This window comes from Topomyia yanbarensis, chromosome 1 (assembly GCF_030247195.1).
Source record: "Topomyia yanbarensis strain Yona2022 chromosome 1, ASM3024719v1, whole genome shotgun sequence".
NCBI lineage: Eukaryota > Metazoa > Arthropoda > Insecta > Diptera > Culicidae > Topomyia > Topomyia yanbarensis.
Window position 1 is genome coordinate 98,969,665 of NC_080670.1, and position 21,656 is coordinate 98,991,320.

General features: G+C 36.3%; 1 protein-coding gene across 3 annotated transcripts in view; it reads right to left on the reverse strand.

Moving 5' to 3' along the window:
• Positions 1-21,656, reverse strand: part of LOC131682711 (homeobox protein homothorax-like) — a 904,179-nt gene that overhangs the window by 869,493 nt on the left and 13,030 nt on the right. The window lies entirely within an intron of this gene.

Genomic DNA, 21,656 nt, shown 5'->3' on the forward strand with positions numbered 1-21,656 from the left:
TGAGTTTATATATTCAATATGGATTCTTTGTGGGATGATTTTTTTAAATTCGACAATCATTTGGAAATGAACTTAGCTAGAACATGTTTCGATGAAATCGTCTTCAATTTGTTTTTTTTTTTGTTGTATCTTGTATGATAATCGCTCGAAATGCGATTATATGAACAAATAAGCTCAAATCAGATATGCGTGTGACAGCCGCCTATGTAAATTCGAAGGCTGCATATCAAGAAGACCGGCAACTCTGTCTAGAATCTGGAGACAGTAACAGAAACGCCACTTGAGGGTAAATGTGGAACTTCCCATAGTGATGCACACACACATATATAAACTTTTACATTAATCTTCCTACCTTCATACAATAGATGTGCTGTAACCTCTATCGCTTCTCGTTTACACGGGGAAAGGAAAAAGATATCAGTCTTCTTAAGGGGCTACACCACTCTGTAGAGCATTAAAATTAGGCATATTTAAAGAATTTTTCTTGACGCAATAAAAAAGGTGAATCGAGCTTTTGTTAAATGGGATTTATAACATAAGTATTTAATAACACAAAATAATTTTTTTGAGCAATTTCATCACAAAATGGTGGCTGTGCAGCAATTCCCCCCCCCCCCCGTTGGGTGTCTGGTTACCCTCGTTGTCCTGATAAAGGTGTCTTTGGACACATAACGGTTAATCGAGTATAATATTAATGCATGAGAACATATTGAAAAGTAAACTTGTTCCATATTGCATCTAACGTGCGCTTTTTGGGTCGTACAGTAGGTAGTGAGTTAGGTATTCACAACAAATGGCTTTTTCCAGTACACGGAAGTCACTCCGGAGTAAACAAAGGCAAAAAATAATAATCCATCCATCCCTATCAAAAAGCTGCCATTAGTTATTCACTATGACCACGTCCTAACTTCCTTGACCTGATTCAAAGTCTGTACTAACAGGTTTTCGTGCTCAATAAAATTACAACTTAAAATCAAATTACTAAAAATGGAACCAAGCACAATTTCACTAAAACCCTAAAAACTATGAAAAGTTTATCATCCTCCAGTTTATCCAGATCGATTTATAATCCTTTAAATGCATGGATTTAGTAATTTAAATTAGTAGACTTTACTGTTAACGTTAATACCTTCTTCCAGCATTTTTTCTAGTTTTTGTTAACAGAAGAGGAACGCAACATGGGAGCATGTTGCTCACGAATGCGCGATTTATCTCTGTTGTTTAAAAGAGGGTAGCTTCAGTTTTTTTATTCACGTGACTTAAAAAAATGTATTCGTCACGTCACTTCATTTTGAAAACGTAAAGGGATATAAAGTATAATTCCGTCCCTTCCCCGATAATAAAAGTATACAACATTAAGTTTCCAAAACATCTTGAAAGTCTACTGAACTAGACAATCCCTTGTCACCTTTACAGCAATGCTACGAATTTTTTTCCAGGAATTGATTCTTCTATTTCTTCTTTTGAAACGAATCGTACACAAGGGTAAAATCTTTGTAGTATTGCCATACAATTAAACGTTCAGCTTATATCCATTCTACCTTCAGGTCCAGGAATGCAACACTCAAACTGAAAAGCGCAATAAAAAATAAAAACTACAACTATGCACAGTTAGTTGAAACTACACAGGACACCTTGATGCGTTTCTTCATGCATCGACCTTATACCAGAGGTTCAAACAAAGGAACTAAAATTTTTTTTTGCTCATTTGTTAGCAACACATACACGGGTCCGTACGATAATGAAGAAAAGGCGAACTGGGCAAAAGGAGCAAAGCAGAAAAGGGATTTAATGCCAATTCCAACAGCACCAGGACTCTTTTTGCTTTTCTTGTTTTTCTTTTGTGCAGGCAGTTATTGCCGTACTTTTACGAAAATCAAAATTGGATTTGCATTTTTAAATAATGGATATTAAGCAAGAACCCCAGCATTGTAATCGCAGCTTGAGACTTTGAGATTCAAGACGATAATTAAGAGGATTGCATTTTACATTTTGGGTCCGTCGGTTATACACATGCGTAAACAATATATATTTAATCAAACAGAAAAATCAAAAACATAGATTGCGGATTTTGTTCAGTGATTTATATCCGTGCATCTAATGCTAAACGCTATCAACACACTATATTAAACACAAATAAGCACTGCATTTTCATATTTCTAGTTCGATACATTTTATTTATGTCCGAATAAACTTTGCCGCCAGCACTCTCTATGTTATTGTCTCGCGCGTTAATAGAACAGGTATTATGACCAGTGCAGTGCTACATTCAGTAACCGTGAACAGAATACCGTGCTACACGGTCGCAAGCATTCATATTCGGCTTCCTTTCTGTGTACGTTCTCACACCGAAGCAGCAATACATACCTATACTGTTAGTCGTGGTATGTGAGTGTCTTTGCGAAAAAATGGTTTCGGTTTAGTTTGACTGAAACCCCTCCGCGATAGTCAGTTTCAAAAATTTTTGTCATTAAATCCGGAAAGGAAAGTTAAAAAAAATAATCTGCTCAACGCAAACCTTGAACTTAATATTACAGTTCAAATATATTATCCTCCATGCCAAATAATCAGGTTACATTAACGAAGCCCTGAATTAGTGGTAATATCGCCTATTTTCAGATATATTATTAGTACACTGTATCGCTATGGTATTTCTGAACTGATCACACATTAATCTAATGGTAATTTATTTTCCTGTAGCTTCTTTCACATGGCTTTGGTTTCACAAATATTACGGTACACGCCCAGGCCGCGTACATTTCTCTTGCTATATTCTACGGGATTCCCTAACAACATACAACTGACTTTCGTTTATGCGCAGTCTATGGGGATATAGGTCAGCAGGACAGTAGGTTTTATTCAGTTTCAACGGAGCATAGAGAAGATAGAATACATCACCTATTCACAATCTCAGTAGGCAAAAAATGCAAGGAAATCAAAGCAAATAGATTTTTTAGCTCTTTGGTTCATGTTGATGTGTTCGGTTTGTTAAACCCTAGGGGCATGAAACAAAATGTTCTACACACCAATTTTTGTGTTTTGTTTCAGCAAAATATTTTGCTGAAACTTTTCAGCAAAACTTGATTTGCTAACAGTTCAGCTTTGTATATTTTGTTTCGCTGATTTTTAGTAAAGCCCATTATTTTGACCAAAATCAGCAAATCTATAGAATTTGATTGCTAAGACAAGGCAAAAAACGCAAGGAAATCAAAGCAAATAGATTTTTTAGCTCTTTGGTTCATGTTGATGTGTTCGGTTTGTTAAACCCTAGGGGCATGAAACAAAATGTTCTACACACCAATTTTTTGTGTTTTGCTTCAGCAAAATATTTTGCTGAAACTTTTCAGCAAAACTTGATTTGCTAACAGGTCAGCTTTGTATATTTTGTTTCGCTGATTTTTAGTAAAGCCCATTATTTTGACCAAAATCAGCAAATCTATAGAATTTGATTGCTAAGACAATCAGTGAAAGAATGGCAATTGTGTTGAGTTCCAGCCAATCAAACTGAGAGTTCAGCGAATTTAGACAGTTTTGAATTGCTGTAATTTCAGCGAATATATTTTGCTGGAAGAATTGCTGATGTTTCAGTAAGGCAAAATTCAGCAAAATTTAGTGTGTAGCTGTCGCTAAAAAATTACTGTAAACCACGTCAAAAAGCAACACGCATTACAAAACACGTACGAGCATATGTATAAGTATCTATCCAATTCTAATAGCAGTATATTACTGAATCCAATCGAATTTAAGGCTGGTGATGGAATCATATATCGTCAATCGCAGCCAAACAAGCTAGAAGAATAAAAGAGCACACTCCTTCGCAGTGCACTCTGGAGCGCGCGCCGCACAGTAGCTGGAGGCTGGCCAAAACCTCAAAAATTTATTTTTGAAATTTTGATATTTTATATTTTTCCTAAATTTTTCATGTATTGAGTGATGTATATTAAAAATTTCATGATCATTGGATAAGAACACGATTTTTAACATGAGTTTAAACGTAACAAAGTCCAGACTTTTTAATGATTTTTTTTCCTTCAAATACATGTAGCTCTTTTAATTTTGGTTCGATTTTAGCACTACTAGTTTCATTGTGTAGAGAAACGAAAGAGCTTGGTTAGTGAATAATATACATTTGATAAATTTGCTTGGAACTATGACTTTTTAGTTTAAATAGGTTTGAGATGGTCAGATAAAAAATACTTTTTTCACTAATGTATTCTGTACAAATTTCGGAATAATTTCGGAACTGTCATATAGTATACATTCTATGGGAAATAACCTCTACTTTTCAAATATCATGGTCTCATTCTGCGCCTAGGTGCGCAAAAAGGTTTAAGGAAATTTTGAAGCTTTGTTGCTGATATGGAGGCGCATAGTGTTTTGTGTAAAATAGACAATCTACAGTAAACCAACACGTTATATAATGGATTTAAAGTAGTGTTCTTCATTTTTTATGATATTGCTGACATTGGTGAACAGTTACGGAAAATCTATCATGAAAACGGATTCATAGTTATAAGAAAGGTTCAATGACACTGTATGGAAAATGCATTTAATATTTTACGACTTTTGACATGAAAAATGAGCTCAGCATCTCAAAATTAGGTTAAATTGTGATTTTCAGCCAAATTAAGTAACATTTGAGGTTTTGTCCGACTTTTGTTTGAAGACCCGCCACTGTGCGCCGTGGTGAATTAATTTGAGAACGCCACACATAAATACATAATTGAAAGAGCAAGAGAGCGCGATCTCTCGCACCCAACCACCCAATCGCCTTGAAATTCGTTTATTTAGCTCCGAAAGCAATAGCGTTCAGTTTTCTGTGTGGTCTGTGATCATTGTATGCATAAAATTGGCGCGCCTGTACATCATTGAAAGGATGCCTGGCGGCAGTCATGGAGTGTATTGCTTCGAGCTGATGGAACGTAGCAAGGTCAGAAAGCAAACTGGCGATTTTTTTTCTTTTGTGCTGCTTTTATATGTGTGTCGCGATTCGTTGGATGACAAAGAGGCGGTCCTAGCAACGCTCGCTGCTTGGTTGAATTGTTCGGACTAATCAGCGCTGATAATTACCACTTTCACAAAATACATTATTTTTGTTATTTATAGTAATCGTACATTTTACGGAATCAAATACAATATAGGTGCACATATTTCCGATCAGATAGTGCAAACATATAGCGATTTCGATGAGTACAACAGAAGTTATTCGCATTTGAAAACTGGGAAAATATCTCAGCAGAAACATTGAAATGGGTCCCCTATATTGAAACGTTAGAATTATTCTACTGCAAAAAATACTCATAATATTGAAAATTATAGAGGGATCTCGCTTCTGAATTGTTTGGCCAAAGTTCTGGAAAAGTTTGTCTACAAAGCGTTGTACACTGCATCTACACACATAATTGATCAACGTGGAATGGATTTGTAAAGAAATGCTCGACCACTTCGAACTTGATGACGTAGACACGTTTTCTAGTTCCAGCCGTTAAGAAGTGCCAGCAAGTTGATGCAATACATTTTGATTTCGCTAAAGCATTCGACAAGGTGCCGCAGAAGATTGCGGTTATGAAACTGCAGTGACTAGGATTTCCTCCGTGAGTAACCAGATGGCTACAATCTTACCTTTCTAAACGATCCGCTTTTGTTAGAATCGGCACCATATGCTCAAACGTATCTGAAACGCCAACCGGTGTCCCTCAAGGAAGTCACCCTGGGCCACTTATCTTTATATTATTCATCAACGATCTCTGCACCCGCATCAAGTCTGGAAAACTGCTCTACGCTGATGCTCTGAAAATCTTTCGCTCAATTGCTTCGGAACTCTATTCAGCTGTGCTCCAAGAAGATATAGTCAATATTGAAGAGTGATGCTCACTAAATGGAATGCAGATCAACGTCGATAAATTTAAGGTGATAAGTCTCGGGCGCTCCATAACTCTAAGGCACTGTGAGTATACCCTTCAAGCGTATGTCATCGAAAGCGTGGAATCTAACCATGACCTGGCAGTGTTATTTCGCTTAGCCGACCATATAATCATGTTGCGACCATTATAATCATGTTGCGTGTATTTTTTAATGATCGCGCGCCTAATGCTTAATTTTTAGTGAATGGTACAGATGGTAGAAGAGAATCAGTTTCCCCCGTTCCAGGTCATGTCGCCATGGAACGTGTTGAACGAGCGTCATTTTTGGTTGGTTCAACTGGAGGCATTAGTCTAGGTTGCTAGGACCGCGGTTGGACTTCCGGACGTCGTCGTTTCAAGATCGCGCGAATGGTGTTTGAGACCGCGTTTGTAAGTTTATAGGTGTTACGTTTACTTAACTACCGGGGTGTTCTAATGTTGGCAAAATTGCGGCCGTATGTGTAGAGGATTGCAATTGCATGGTCGCGTTTGTGACCAGGTTTGTGTTATCGCGAAGGACACGAGCGTTTGTACGGTTGTTACTATGAATATATAGAGTATAGTATAGTATAGAGTATACTAATAGAAGGAATCATAGCATGCCGAAAAGAGAAAAAAAGATGCAAAGAGTATGATTAGAAGTGCATAAATTGACCGATAATATTTTGGTATACATGATTAATGGAAAAGCAATCTAATTGATGTACAAAAGAACAGATTAATGAAGTTGAATATAAAAACACATGTAACATGAAATCAAACTACTTTAACTCGTGCAAATGTTGTTTATTTGCTATTAACCTATTCATGCCCATGTTGTTTGTGGACAACAACGTTTTTAAACAGCTATAACTTTCGATTGAGACAAGATTCGCTCACAAAGACAAGTAAGGCTAACAAATATGACTATTACCTTTCATTTGAGTACTAATAGTTACAAGGCTCAGCTCTAGAACTAAAGTTATTGCAGTTTGTCTGATTGGATTCCAATGGAGCAGTGCTGCCAGGGACAGTAAACGTTGAAGACGAAAAATGATTTTTTCGTATATCTTCGTTATGTTGCAATATTATTGAAAACTGATAAATTTTATCAATTTAGAGTGTCTCAGGCTACGTTTTCCACGCAAGTGGACTATTGTAAATATTCTAGGAGAATTGTATTGAGCATTGGAAGGTAAAAATTGAGCAGCTTCTAGCACTGCGAGGGAAGCACTTATCTTTATAAAAGATAACTTTTCGTGTTCCTTGAACCCACCGTTTCCAAGGAAAAAAAGTTTTGGAATCCTACATGCTCTAGAAAAAAGTTGGGCATGAATGGGTTAACGACAATTGCATTCTGTTAGACTTTCATCATGCTATGCTGACCGGGTAAATTAATTGTACCTTAATTTATCCAATCCAACCTTCCCGAATGAATAGAATCGAATACACAAATTGAATACCGGAAAGATTACCCACTATTCTATCATATACGCCAGTTCTGCATCCATTCCCTGAGCCAACTGTCACAAATATTCAGACGAACACATGCACAGATAGACATACGACTAGCACATAACAATTGTACACTAGTACTAAAAACTACAATTACTACAAAACGACAACTAATAGATTTCTATTGATGTATTTATTATATATTATTTAATAATTAAATTAATTTAATCAGCCTGTGCACGATGACGAAGTCGGCCGATAAATGGACACACAATGGCCCCCACTGTGAGCCCCTCTACCAATACTGCCATTTAGCTGTGGAATAATGCCATCAAACACAGCCCACAGCAAAAGTCAATGCACGTCGACCCGCCAGCCAGTCACGTCAGCGCGCACAGGCTAGTGGTTGAGCGTTAATATGGGTTGACGCAGAGTGTGAAAAAAACATAAAACATAAAAAGATCCATAAGCCCTCTCGGTCTCCTCGATGCGCCACTATCGAGGCGTAATACAATAACCACCTTAAAGCAATTGTCTGTCAGAGGTTCTGTAGCACTCATGCTTGCAGTGTGCTTGATGATGTTTGCAATACCGTCAAACCCCGGAGGGAAAATGCCAATAACACTAACTTTAAACTAATTTACTTCTAAAAGAATACTAAATTCACTTATCTGAAAGGTATTAATCAATTTTTCTCTGTGAAATTTTCCTGGCTTTCGAATAAAAAAAACCTGTTTTAATCCACCTAGAGGTGCAATTGTGCCTTTCTCATTTCTCCAAACTATGATTTAATAGCTGGTTCGTACAATATAACATTATGGAAATGTCTTTCATTCTTATTACACTTGGTAAGTATATATAAGAGCACCTTTCTGCATTCATCGCGGTATTGGTTTGAATCGGAGTTTTCTATGTTGTTGGTGACCTAGATCTACAAATTTAACAGTTGTGTTTACATTATGGAAAAAAGTCACCTTTTTACATTCATCGCAGAATTCGTTAGAATCGGGATTTGCTGCGTGATCGTACGTCACCCTGTAATTCAGGAACCAGAACTCGGATCCACGCAAAATTAAACAGCAGCTGATGCACCTTTCATTTAAAATCAAGTTTGCCAAATCGGTTCAGAAAATTCCGAGAAACCGATGTGGACAAATCAACAATTTTTGTTTTGTAACCATACTCTTCAACTCGTAATCCGGAACAAGATGTCGGTTGAAAATGAAATTCAATAGCAACCTATGGGAATATTATACCTTTCATTTGAATCTTAGTTTGTAAAAATCGGTTCAGCCATCTCCGAGAAACCGTTGTGGACATTTTGTTAACAAATCCGCACATACACACACATACATACATACATACACACACATACACATAGATATTTTGCGATCTCGGCGAACTGAGTCGAATGTTATATGAGACTCGGCACTCCAAGCGTCGCTTAGAAAGTCGGTTTTTGGAGCAATTGCATAACCTTTCTATATAAGAAAGGCAAAAGAATAATATTTAATTAGCTTAATAAGCATGAGTTCAATGTTATCTTCATGTGATTATAATTTGAAAAGGTTGGTGGAATGGGTTTGAAGTGTAGGGAATGGGGGGTTAGTAGAGTGGGAGTGGAGGATGCGTCAGAAATCCTTCATCTTATTTTGGTATACGGGGTGGATGAAGGAAATGCGGGCGTGAGGGTGGTCCAAGAGGAGGGGAGTGATGAAGGAGGGAGGTGTAAGGGCAAGGCGGGGGGTGGGGGGTAGGGGCGGCGACGCAATACTCAACTGCATATTTTGCCTTCCATTTGAGACTTGGTTTGAGAAAATCGGTTCAGTCATCACCGATGAACCGATGTGACTTTAATTGTGGAATATTCCCGGAATTCCGGACTTCCGGAATCGTCGATAGTGGATAATATATTCAAAGAATGTTTGATTGGCTATCAGTGATCTAGATCTGCGATTAGAAGTTATTTGGTGACCATTTCAATAGTTTTTTGCCTCTGAGGTATTACGATTGTACCGATTTTTATGGGAAATTCCAGTGTATCCTTACTAACACCCCTGTAACTCCGGAAGTAAGAGTCAGAACCGAATGAAATTCAGCAGCAGTTAATGGCATTACTGTATCTTTCATTTGAAATCAAGTTTGTAAAAATCGGTAGAGAATTCGTTGTGGAATGGGTGTGCTATTAGCTAAGGAACTTGGCGGGTTCCCCGGGGGCGTCATGAACCATCATAGGTGGCCAATGTGGTCAAAGCTGCTTTGATTGACCATTAGTGATTCAGACCCGCAAACTTGAGTAATGTTACATCAATTTTAATATGTTTTACATCATTTGAACATCATGGTGGTACCAGTTTATATGGGAATTTGCTGTGTGACCGCACTCTTCAACCCGTAACTCCGGAACCGGAAGTCGGATCAACTAAAAATTCAATAGCAGCTTATGGGAGCGTTATACCTTTCAGATGAAACTAAGTTTGCAAAAATCGGTTCAGCCATCTCTGAGAAAATTGTGTGAGTTTAAATGACACACACACACATACACACACACATACACACACACATACATACACACACACAGACATTTGCCGATCTCGACGAACTGAATCAAATGGTGTATGACACTCGGCCCTCCGGGCCTCGGTTAAAAAGTCGATTTTTACAGTGATTGCATAGCCTTTCTTTATATGAGAAAGGCAAAAAGTACAATCAGAGCCATACTTTTTCAATTAGAGCTGGTATTAGTGAAAATGAGATAAAAATATCCAAGTTGAATAACCCAAACACATGAAAATAAAAAAGGTAAGTGCATCATGTCAAAGAACGAATTATGCAGCTCTTCAAGACCAACAATCTGGATAATTAAAATGATGAGGTTAACTATTAGGATTTTCAAGAAACGAACGAAAAATCGATTAAACTGTTAAGTTTTCAATAAATTACTTTGAAAAGCTTACTTAAAGTCATTAGCTGAAACATGTGAGGGCATCACTCAATGGAAAATTTTCTCACCTTTCCAATGAATAATAATATAATAATATAATAAAATATTTGAAATACAAAGTATACTTTTTGAGTTAGAGGTATTTAAAGACAAATAAGTTTTGAACACAAAAAGTTCAATAACTTTGTTACGGTTGATATTTGATGGTATTTGTAGAACGATTTTTTTCTCCAAACATGACAGTCAATCACCCCTGGAGAGGTTCTTAACCATGAACCAAACACCCAGTATAGAGCAGGATGGATACTCAGATTGGATAAACTAGGTAAACATAACAACATTTATAACATTTTTTAAACTAAAAAGAACACCCGCTCAAACTGTTGTTTTTGACATTGAAAATGTCTTACTGCACTATCTGGGACAGGGTGTCATTCTAAAATCTAAAATCAAACGATGTCACGTTTTTGCGTCACTATTTTGAACGCTAAAAACTTTGTTATTTGCGAACGGATTTCCGTCTGCTTATCGCCAAACAATTCGGAATTAACTGAAATTATGTTTCATTGCTATAGTGTTTTTGTATTTCAATAGCACACTATTGGAAAAACAAGTAAAAATGAATAGTTTCGGCAGTGTCAGTGCTAAACAGCATGCCGTTGCGATGAATCTAGTACCGCGTTTCTTTTTGCGACACTAGAGTTTTTAAACTGACAAAAAACAAATCGACGTTTCTCGAATTTGGAAAGCCGATTGTCTTGAGCTTCGTGGAACACCTTGAAACTGGGTGTATTTACACCGGTATACTCTCTTGCTCATTTCGATTTATTTAAGTACTCGTTCCGCATTGGGGCCGTACACAAATGACTTTTTTAGCTTTTTTCGGCGAATTTCTAACCCTCCCTCCCACTCGTAGCATTTATATTCCCCCTCGTCACACATCGTCACAAATTTGCTACACCCCTCTACCCCCTAAAGTGCTACGTCATTTATACATGGCCCCTGGGACCGTACTGGCTGTTGTTTACAACGGTATGCATTGATCGAAATGGTAAATCGAAAATCGAAGCGTGACTAAAATATTCACTAATTTTAAGTCATTTAAACAAAACGAAAAAAATATATTGCAATTTAATTCGAAGTTAAACCTTATCGACTCAACAAAAATAGGTTTCAAAGCAATTGTTGAAACACGCTATATTTTTTTTAAATAAATACATATGCATGGTTTCGCACTGTCTAGGTAGTTCTTTTTAGCTTTCATTCATGTGCGGAAAAACTGTACATATTTTTAATAAAAAATGTAAAATGTTCATATTCGCTGTTTTTGGCGTATGACTACGTCATTGTCTATGATATGGGGGTGCACTTTGCAAATTGTACAAAAATAGTAAGTAACGAAAAGTGGTCTAATTTTAAACGCATATAATTCAGCCATCCAACGATAAATTTTCAATTTTTTTGCGCATATATCCCCGAAAGACTTTTAAGAATAGATCCCAATAGATAAACCCAAAGATTTTTGATATTATGGCATTAAAAATTTAAATAATGTGCAACCTAGTCAACATATCGCGCATTTACACACAGAAGATAGCGCTTACCAAGTCCGGCACAACAGATTTGTGTACCTAGCGCGCTACGCTTCTATGAATGACGTCATCATCGACTATTTAAAGAACGGATTTAGCCGGACAAGCTCAGTTGCCTGTTGAACGGCAGGTCTGGGTTCTTTACCAGACACAATCGAAAAGTTTTTATAATTTTTAAAAGCTGATCTTGTGCTATGAAGATTTAGTTCCAAATATTAGTTCGTCACGGTTTTCTGTCTAAAATGACCTGATAACCAAGAAGGTTTGGTTCAATATGTAATATTCGATGTGGATTGGTTGTGCTTAAACTATAAGTAAGAAATATATTTGATTTATATTTGGTGTTATAACGTTATAACGTTTTTTTATAACGTTCAAACGTTTCGACCGTTGTTTTCGGTCTTCATCAGTGGAAATCTACAATATTTTGTTATTCAAAGTACTTTTTACATATGCGTATTAAAGTGTCAACTCGCTATTTGTATTGTTATTCTCCGTCGCTTTTTCTATGTGGTCTATTGTCGGTGGTAATATCTTCCAATTTATTAGCTAAGGGAATATTCTGATTGTAAACTATATTCTTAAAAAGTATGGATTGTTGTTTACCGATGAAAAATTGTAGTGCTTTTGGTTCATCTGTTGGAATAATTAGTTCACTTTAGTATCACAACTATTGGGCACAACGAGAAAATATGGATTGGGTTTTATTCCGTAGCTTACGATAGGGAAAGAGTATATTGCGGTGGAGAGTGAGATCTGTGATCTCTCGAAGAGAGGATTTGAGATGATCGATGCGTTGACCGGAAATCCTTGATGACCGGAAAGCCTGTTTGGAGTCATTCCTATGTAACAACATTTACATTTATTACAAGGAATACTATAAATGACGTTACTTTAAGCCAGATATGATATAGGGTCCTTTACCTTAGAGAAGAAAGATCTCACGGTTCGTGTATTTTTGTTTGCAATTTTAACTGTGGGATAGTCTTGTTTTAGACTTCTTGCTATTAGCTGGCTAAGATTTGGGATGTACGGGAGAGATATGTAAGTTGTTAGATAAATTTCTGCTGCTATTGTGACAGGTGTGTTGATCGGATGATTAGTGCGGTGAATTTGTGTGTTGACTCGTTGGATTAATCTGTTTACGAGCGTTGTCGAGTAATCGTTCCGGCGGAGATACCTGTGTATCAGTTGTTTTTGTTGGCCGCTGTCAAGGATGGTGCTTAGTCGAATGATTCTGTTGATTAGGTTTGATGCCACGTTTGCTTTTTGCTGGATAGGGTGAAGTGAGTGATAATTTAGTATCCTCCCGGATGCGATGGGTTTACAGTACCATTCTGTAGCGAGTGATTGGTCCGCATTTCGGGTGACGGTCATATCTAAAAACGGAATGCGATGGTCGATATCCTTTTCTACGGTGAATTGGATCTGACTACTGTAACTGTTGAAGGTGTCTAGTGTATGTTCTATTTGGTCGTTGGGCAGATAGGAGATTGCGGGTTTCCCATTGCAGTTCCAAACTCTTGCAGGTATATGTGTGAGCGGAACATGAAGTAGCTGGTGTTGAGTAGAAACTCTATCATTTCGAGGAACAGGTCCAGATTTATATCGATATTATTTTTTATCACATCCCAGTTGTTAATGATATCTCGTATCACTAACTCTTTTGGAATATTAGTGAACAGCGATACTACGTCAAAGGATACGAGAACGTGTCCATCGGGGATTGTTAAACTGTTGATTTCTGCGGAGAATGTGTACGAGTCTTTTATATTGCATTCGCTTTGGATTGAAGATTGTAGTATGTTGCAAACATATTTTGATAGGTTTGTAATGTTTGGTACGACGGGTCTCAGTGGAAGGTTTGTTTTGTGGGCTTTGGGCTGCCCATATATTCGTGGGCAAACATCAGCGTGGCTTTGGAGTTGGTAGGCTGTTTTTTGGTCGATCAGCGCTAAATCTGTCATCCGTTTCACAAACTGGTTTGTTTTTGTTTCGAATCCTGCGGTTGGGTCTTTGTTTAATTTGGTAATATATGGTTTTTCATCGTTCACCAGACATTTCATTTAGTGTCATAGTCTGCTAATGTCATTATTACTGTCTTGTTCCCTTTATCTGCTTGGACGATGTAAAGGTCTGGATTTTCATTCAGGAATGTACGGGTTGTTTTTTGTGCTGATTTACAAAACTTTATAACTGGATCTGTCTTATTGGGTTGATTGGAATGGTGTAGATAGTTTTGTACTTGGTTCACTATCTGGTATCTGTTTTTCTCCTGCGTTTTTTTCGGGATTTAGTTTTATAATAGACTCGACACCTGCTAGCAAGTGGTAGATTGGAACTTGACTGGAGTTGTTGAAGGGTACGGTGAATTTTGGACCAAGGCTGAGGAGGGTCATGGTATCTGTAGGAATGGTTTTTGTGGTTGCATTCACGATAGCTTTCTCGTTCCAGCTCGGTATTGGTTGTTTCGTTACGTTTGCGGTCTTTTCAAGTAGGTTTACATTTTTTTTGCTTACTAAGTGGTTGTTGGCCCAACATTTGTTCCGAAATGAGTTGTCTTGTGTTTCGAAAAACTTGTTTGATATACTGTCGTTGACTTTTTCCGATATCTTTTGCTTGAGAGCTGATATTTGCTTTAACTGGTTTGTTGTATGCCAGGTGTGTTTAATTTCTATGTTAAGAATCGACTTTTTTAACCGGGTTATAGCGTGTTGAAGTTTAAACATGTACGGACTTCTATCTTCCAGTAGTGGAAAAACACATTTTAGCGAGTTGACTATGTGATTTGGAAAAATACCATTTCTTCTGCATTTAGTCAAGAAATCTTTCCTAGTGGTCATACTACACAATTTGGAGTTGCAGTCAGCATATTGTTTGAACAGTTGTAATGTTGCTTGCCCAAAGGTATACTAGATGTAATGGAAGAATGGGAGATGTATGTCGGCCATTGTAATAGATATTTGGTGTTGGACGTTATAAAACGTTATGTTCAATTTTATTCTGACTGTAGAGCCGTAAATATTTCCCTATTTGATTTATTATTACTCTAAATGTACTAAGAAAATAAATGTTTTACATTCAGCAGTATAGTCCTACGTCTACAGTTCTTGTAGTGTTTCCATTTCATATAGATTAATTCACGTATATATCCAAACACAGAATATATGTGCACGTTTCGTTGGCATCAAATAACTCAATTGATGCTTGACAACCCGGTTGTCAACGACTATACGAAAAAATGAATACATTGTCCGATCATATCCGTGAAGAGAGCAAACGTGCGATATTTCGATTATTGTATCGATTTTGTTGGCTATTTTCGGCAAATTTAAGATTGCACACTACATTTTCAATATCGCCGTTTCCTGCACACAACCCTTAAATTTTTGGAATAAGTTCTAGTTTTTATAACTTTCAGTTTTATATTATAGAACTGTCCAAATTATGGATCGAGAACTGAACCACTCCCGAACGTGTCCTTAGGTCATTGCTTGACTTGAAATTATTTTCCCCAATCTATCGAACCTGAGTCTATGTGCTGAATACTCTTTATATATTCAAAACAGTTTCAAACGAATTTCAAATGAAGCAACGAAAAGAACGGATGCGTACACCAATTAAACAGGTCGAAACAAAACGGTTCGAAATAATAAATCAAAAAGCTCTTCTGGGAATGTGATTATTTCCTTTCCTTCCACTTTGAAACTCCCATATGAAATACTACGCTGCTGAACGTGCCCTAAGAAATTAGATCGATGCAAAATAATAATGGAAATCTTTGATAAAAAACAATCAGTGCTTTCTCTTGGTCAGATAGCATTACTTTTGGGTTGACTACCAAGAACTACGATTCTCGCCACTTTTAAAAACAAATCAAAAGTAAAACTGATCTGACGCCCTTTCTATAGGCACAAATCCAATTGAATCCGCCCGTGACTTAGAAATAACTACAGTAACATGTAATCAGATGCCTTAGTGATAAAGAACGTATCACATATATCCGAAATATAAAAGGTGTGTGCCAATTATCACCCTAAGTACCTACAAACTGCCGAAAACATAGTCAATCTGACGCACACACGACCGTAAAAATAAAACATTCTTTTTCGAAGAGTTAGAGTATAGAGTACGCTACAGCCATGATGCTGTTCGTTTGGCAAACGAGCCACTGATTGAAACAGCCACGCGCCACCTATATTTATAACTTTTAATATTTGATTAAGCCACTCCTATTGACAGCTCCGTCTGAAATTGCTACCTCGTCGATGGTTTTTTTTTTCTTTTTTCGTGAACTTTTCAATTTTACCTATTTTCAGTAGAGTACTTTTGGTGCACAGATATTAAATTATTACCAATATTTTAGTTAGACGTTTCTGAATCGATGGTGTATAAATGATTGAAATCCATCTAGTAATATCGGAGTAATAACAGTGCAAACCTTACATAGTCTCGTTACATAGGAAATATTTCAGATTGTAGAATGACACCTAGCTGATCAAAAAACTCAATTTGAAGGTATTTATTTGAATATAAACATTGTTTAGCATTCGAAAAAAAAATCGAACATTCAATAACATACAATAATTTGTGATATTTTTTACTTGGGTTATTCTTGCACTGAGCCCTTCAATTGTTAGAATTGAACCTATAGAATGTCTCCAGCGATCTCGGTGGCTACGATGAACTTCTTTTGATATAAGCACTCTAAGCACCCATGCATTCCTCACACGTACTTGCTCTAACACACGCAGATTTCAATCTGTTGGTAGCTTTAATAGTGTTTTTTCCCGAATCCGCCTTTTTCAATTTGGCGGACACGATAACTCAAGAAATACTCAACGGATTGACTTGATTCTTTGTATGTGAGTGCATAACATGTGTAGCTAGTCGATGAACCACGGAAAAACGTATAATTTTTTCTGGACATTATTTTAAAGACAAGTGAGCGAATTTTATAATTAATTATGAGATTTTTCGATTATATTAAAATGGATAAACATTTTTTTTAAACATTTTGATTATAAATCTGAAATGAAAACATTTCGCTTATCAATGCTTCTTCCTCTCTTTCTCTCTCCCTCTCTGTCTCTCTTTCTTTCTGAAAATTGAGCTCTGGGTAGGATATGGAAAATATTGCTCATTTTACCTGTACACAGATATAAAAGTAACGCATGGAATGAACAGCTCATGCTAAAGAGAAGGAAAATATACACAGAATGTTTAGACCAATACCAACAAATATTGTAAATGCAAGAATACATAAACAGTAGTTAATTTAAGACAACAAATCACATTCGGCCAAACGGTTCATTCAGATAATTGGAATTCGACAAAATGACTCATTCAGCCAAATGATATTCGGTCAAATGATCAATTCGGCCAATTGGCCCTTACAGCCAAGTGACACTCGAACAAATCGAGTTCGGTTTAACATTATTCGGCCAAATGACTGGAAACCGGTCAAAGACTAAACAAATTAAAGAGCTTTGCAGTGCAAAAAAACAAGGTGGTTGCTTGAGTGGTTCTTGAAATGGTTCCGTCGTTGAAGTCATGGTTTCGAGAAAAACACGACTGAGGGGGCATAAGAGTGCGATTTCTTTCCTTTTACGCATGTTGAAATATTAACATTAGAGAATTAAGAATTAATTTTTAAAATCACCCCAAGTAGGCCTCCCTCTTGAAGCAAGAAAAATGATTGAATTTCAGTTTGAACTCTTGAGGACACTTAAATCGTGTTTTCCTCAAAACCATGTCTTTAAAGTTGGTACGGTACCCTGGATATCTCAAGAACCACTCAAGCAATCTCTTTACTTTTTTCCGTTTCAATACTCATTAACTTATCCAGTCTATGACCAAACTATTTTACAAATTTTTAAGTGCAAGTATTTTTTTATACAATTCATGACGATTTTTCAAAGAATTTTTTTGTTCAAATGTCCACCATTTTGTTTATAATTTGATTTTTTGAAAAGGGATGGGTCAAAGAGTAGATAATTTGATAAGCTCTAAAACCCTTTTTGAATTTTACATTTCCGATGCACGTACGAGCACCGATCCATACACTCAACCAAAATATCACTTACATTTCATATGCAAAAACATGTAAATATTTTCCATAATACTTTTCACATGAATGTTATTATTTTCACACATAATCTGTTCTCTCTTCCGCCCTATAAAAACTAGTATTGATTACAGATATATCTTACGTGAGGTTCAGTTACTTGCTATCGGAATGCCACATATTTTCTATTTGAAACTTATATACCTTTTATATGATATTCAGATGATTGTTAACTGAATGTATAATAGCAATCATGTTACGTGAAGTGGGTTTATCTGATATTCATGTGATTGTTAGTTGCTTGTATAATAGTATTCAAATGTTTTGTTAGGTAATGTAGCTTGGTTGAATAAATGTGCGGATAATCCTAGTAAAGTCCAGCAGGAAATTGAGCCGGTACTCTGACTGGCTCTAGTTAATAACCGATTCCAGTTACAAAACAATCACTGGAACCAGCTACTAACTAGAGCCAGCCAGAACTTTGGCACATTTTCCGGCTGGACTTACAGGTCTGTGTTGATCATTGATTTGTAATGCATTCTATACCATCTTGGAATCTTCAATCTGGAGCAGTTATAGCGGATATATATGTATTTCTAACGTCTTCACGTTTAATTAGAAAAATCACAAGTCCAGGAGCAATGTATTCGCCGCCGTACTGTTCCTTGACGCCATGTTGAATGTGTATGATTTTTTTCACATTATATATTCCCGTAATAATAATGTGTTTTACACATAAACCTAGAAGTATGTGAAGACACATAACATGTATGTGGGCCACGCTTGAAAGTTATTCATTTTGTATTTGAAATTCATCGGTGACTGTATAAGTTTTATTTGATGCATATGAATTTGATGTGCATAATCGTTTTTAAAATTTAGGTGTTTTTTCACATGAAACGTATGTGATTTTTTGGCTCAGTGTAGTATCGCATTTCATCTATTTTGGCAATGGAAGCAATGGGGAGATGTGAAGAGGTTTTCGTATGAAACTTAATTTTTTTCAAGACTAAAGTGTTTTGTAATATGCCAAAAATTTATTTTATTTATTTATTTATTTTGTCAAGCATATGTAGACTACATAGAATGGGCAGCCCTGAGTTTGCGCCCCTAAAACAACAAAAATGATCCATAAAAAATGAAAAACGATCCATAAAAAAGTTGTTCATGTTCCATAAAACAAAACTGAAAATCCATAAAACAGTATGAATGATCCATAAAAAACGGTGATTTGATTCATAGATTATGTAAAATTGAACCATAAAATTGTCGCAAAATAGCACTAAAATAATAATAAAAGAGCAATTAAAATCAACCAATGACCCATAAAAATATTGGAAATGTTCCATAGAATCCTACATTTTGCGCCATAAATTAACTGACATTGATCCGTAGAATATTAAGAATGTTCATTAAAACATGTCAATATGTTCGATAATATCGACAGAAATGTTCCACGGTATTACAAAATGGAGCAATAAAATGTTAGAAAATGTTCCATAAATTTGATGAAAATATTTGTTAAATAATTTTTCTTGGTCCATAGAATATGTAAAAATGAACATTAGAAATGCTATGTATTGATTCATATATCGAACGTTAAATTATGGTTCATGGATATTTATAAAACGATCCATAAGAAAAGAAAATATGAAACGATCCATTAATATGTGCTTATGCAACAGAAAAATTAAAGTTAATGAATTCATGCGAAATTTTTGTTATTCGAACTAATAATAAAGTATATTACATTTGGTTGAGCTTGAGTTTGTGCGACCACCCCTGGCTGCTACTCCGTTATCGATGTGGACTAGCTGAAGTTGCACAGAGAATAAGTAGATAATTATGCTTGGGAATAGTGAAACATCTTTCAATGTGCAACTCCTGGTAATCCTAAAGTATTGATCAATACTGGCGCCGGCCAGGCCCGAACGTAGATCGTGGAAGGAAAGGGAAGGAATGGTTAGTCCGATGCTTGCTTTTTCTAGAGGCCGTATATACTACTGCGCACTCCACAAGTATCACAGGAGGAGAATATTTTTGTTAGTAAGAGTATAGAAGTTAGATCACTTCTTCTTTACCGACACCCAAGAGGTGACTTCACTATCTGCACTAGATATCGATCCACTAAAATCATAGACCGGGGATCAACGGCTTTACTTCCCTTCCGAAGGAAGACGTGACCACAGATTTTTTTCACCTCAGAAAAATCTCAACAACCTCGGCTGAAATTGAACCCAGGCAAATTGGAATAAGCGGCGGTCACGCTTACCACTCAACCACCGGCGCCGTCAAAGTACATTACATTTGGTTGAAATTCCAAAATACAACAAACAATGCATACATTATAGTTAGAAAACTTAAGCTTCCATATCCCACTAGTCAGGTAACTGACCTTCGCTAACTTGAAATCATTGTGGCCACTCTCTAAAAGGGCGGGGTATCTATGACATTAGCGCGCTGAGGGTTATTAGACCACTGATACAGGCTGGCATGAGTCGCAAATACCAAATATCTGAAGCGAAAACAGACACTTTAAACACGAACACTGACTAATGTGGCTACGCCACATCGCTTTTTAGTGCACTGTCCGACTTCGCTGCCGCTCAGTCGGCTAGCTATAGCCCCTATGTTTAAGTAAACCGGGCAAACGAGAGGATCACAGGTTCGCTTGCAATTCCAGCTACAGGTTAATCAATGCCTCGTCCAACGGATCCTCAGCGGCTTTGCGCCGCTTCGGATCCTTGGCCTCGGCCAAGCCGCATCACACCGGCTCCAAGCATAAACTCACTTGTTAAAACACTGTCACTGTTATGAGTATTTAGCACAACTTATTTTTTCAGTTTACCATACTTTGGTTAATAATTTTACATTTCCGGATACTCTCGAATTCGGTTTATTTAGGTTAAAATAGTTGCCACAATGATTTCAGGTTAGCGAAGGTCAGCTACCTGACTTGTGGGACACGGAAGCTTAAGTTTTCTAATTATAATGAATGCATTGTTTGTTGTAGTTTGGAATTTCAACCAAATGTAATATACTTTATTATTAGTTCGAATAGCAAAAAAATCGCATGAATTCATTAAATTTTATTTTTCTGGTGCATAAGCACATATTAACATATTGTTAATGTATATAACATATTATTAATGGATCGTTTTACATTTTCTCTTCTTATGGATCGTTTTGTAAATATCCATGAACCATAATTTAACGTTCGATATATGAATTCATACATAGCATTTCTAATGTTCATTTTTACATCTGCTATGGACCAAGAAAAATTATTTAGCGAACATTTTCATTAAATTTATGGAATTTTTTCTAATATTTTATTGCTCCATTTTGTAATACCGTGGAACATTTTTTTCGATATTATGGAACATATCGACGTGTTTTAATGTACATTGTTAATATTCTATGGATCAATGTCAGTTAATTTATGGCGCAAAATGTAACATTTTATAGAACATTTCCAATATTTTTATGGGGCATTGGTTGATTTTAATTGCTCTTTTATTACTATTTTAGAGCTCTTTTCCGACCATTTTATGTTTCAATTTTACGTAATCTATGGATTAACTCGCCCTTTTTATGGATCATTCACACTGTTTTATGGATTATCAGTTTTGTTTTATGGAACATGGACAACTTTTTTATGGATCGTTTTACAATTCTTTATGGATTATTTTAAATATTTTATATGCAAAAGTATA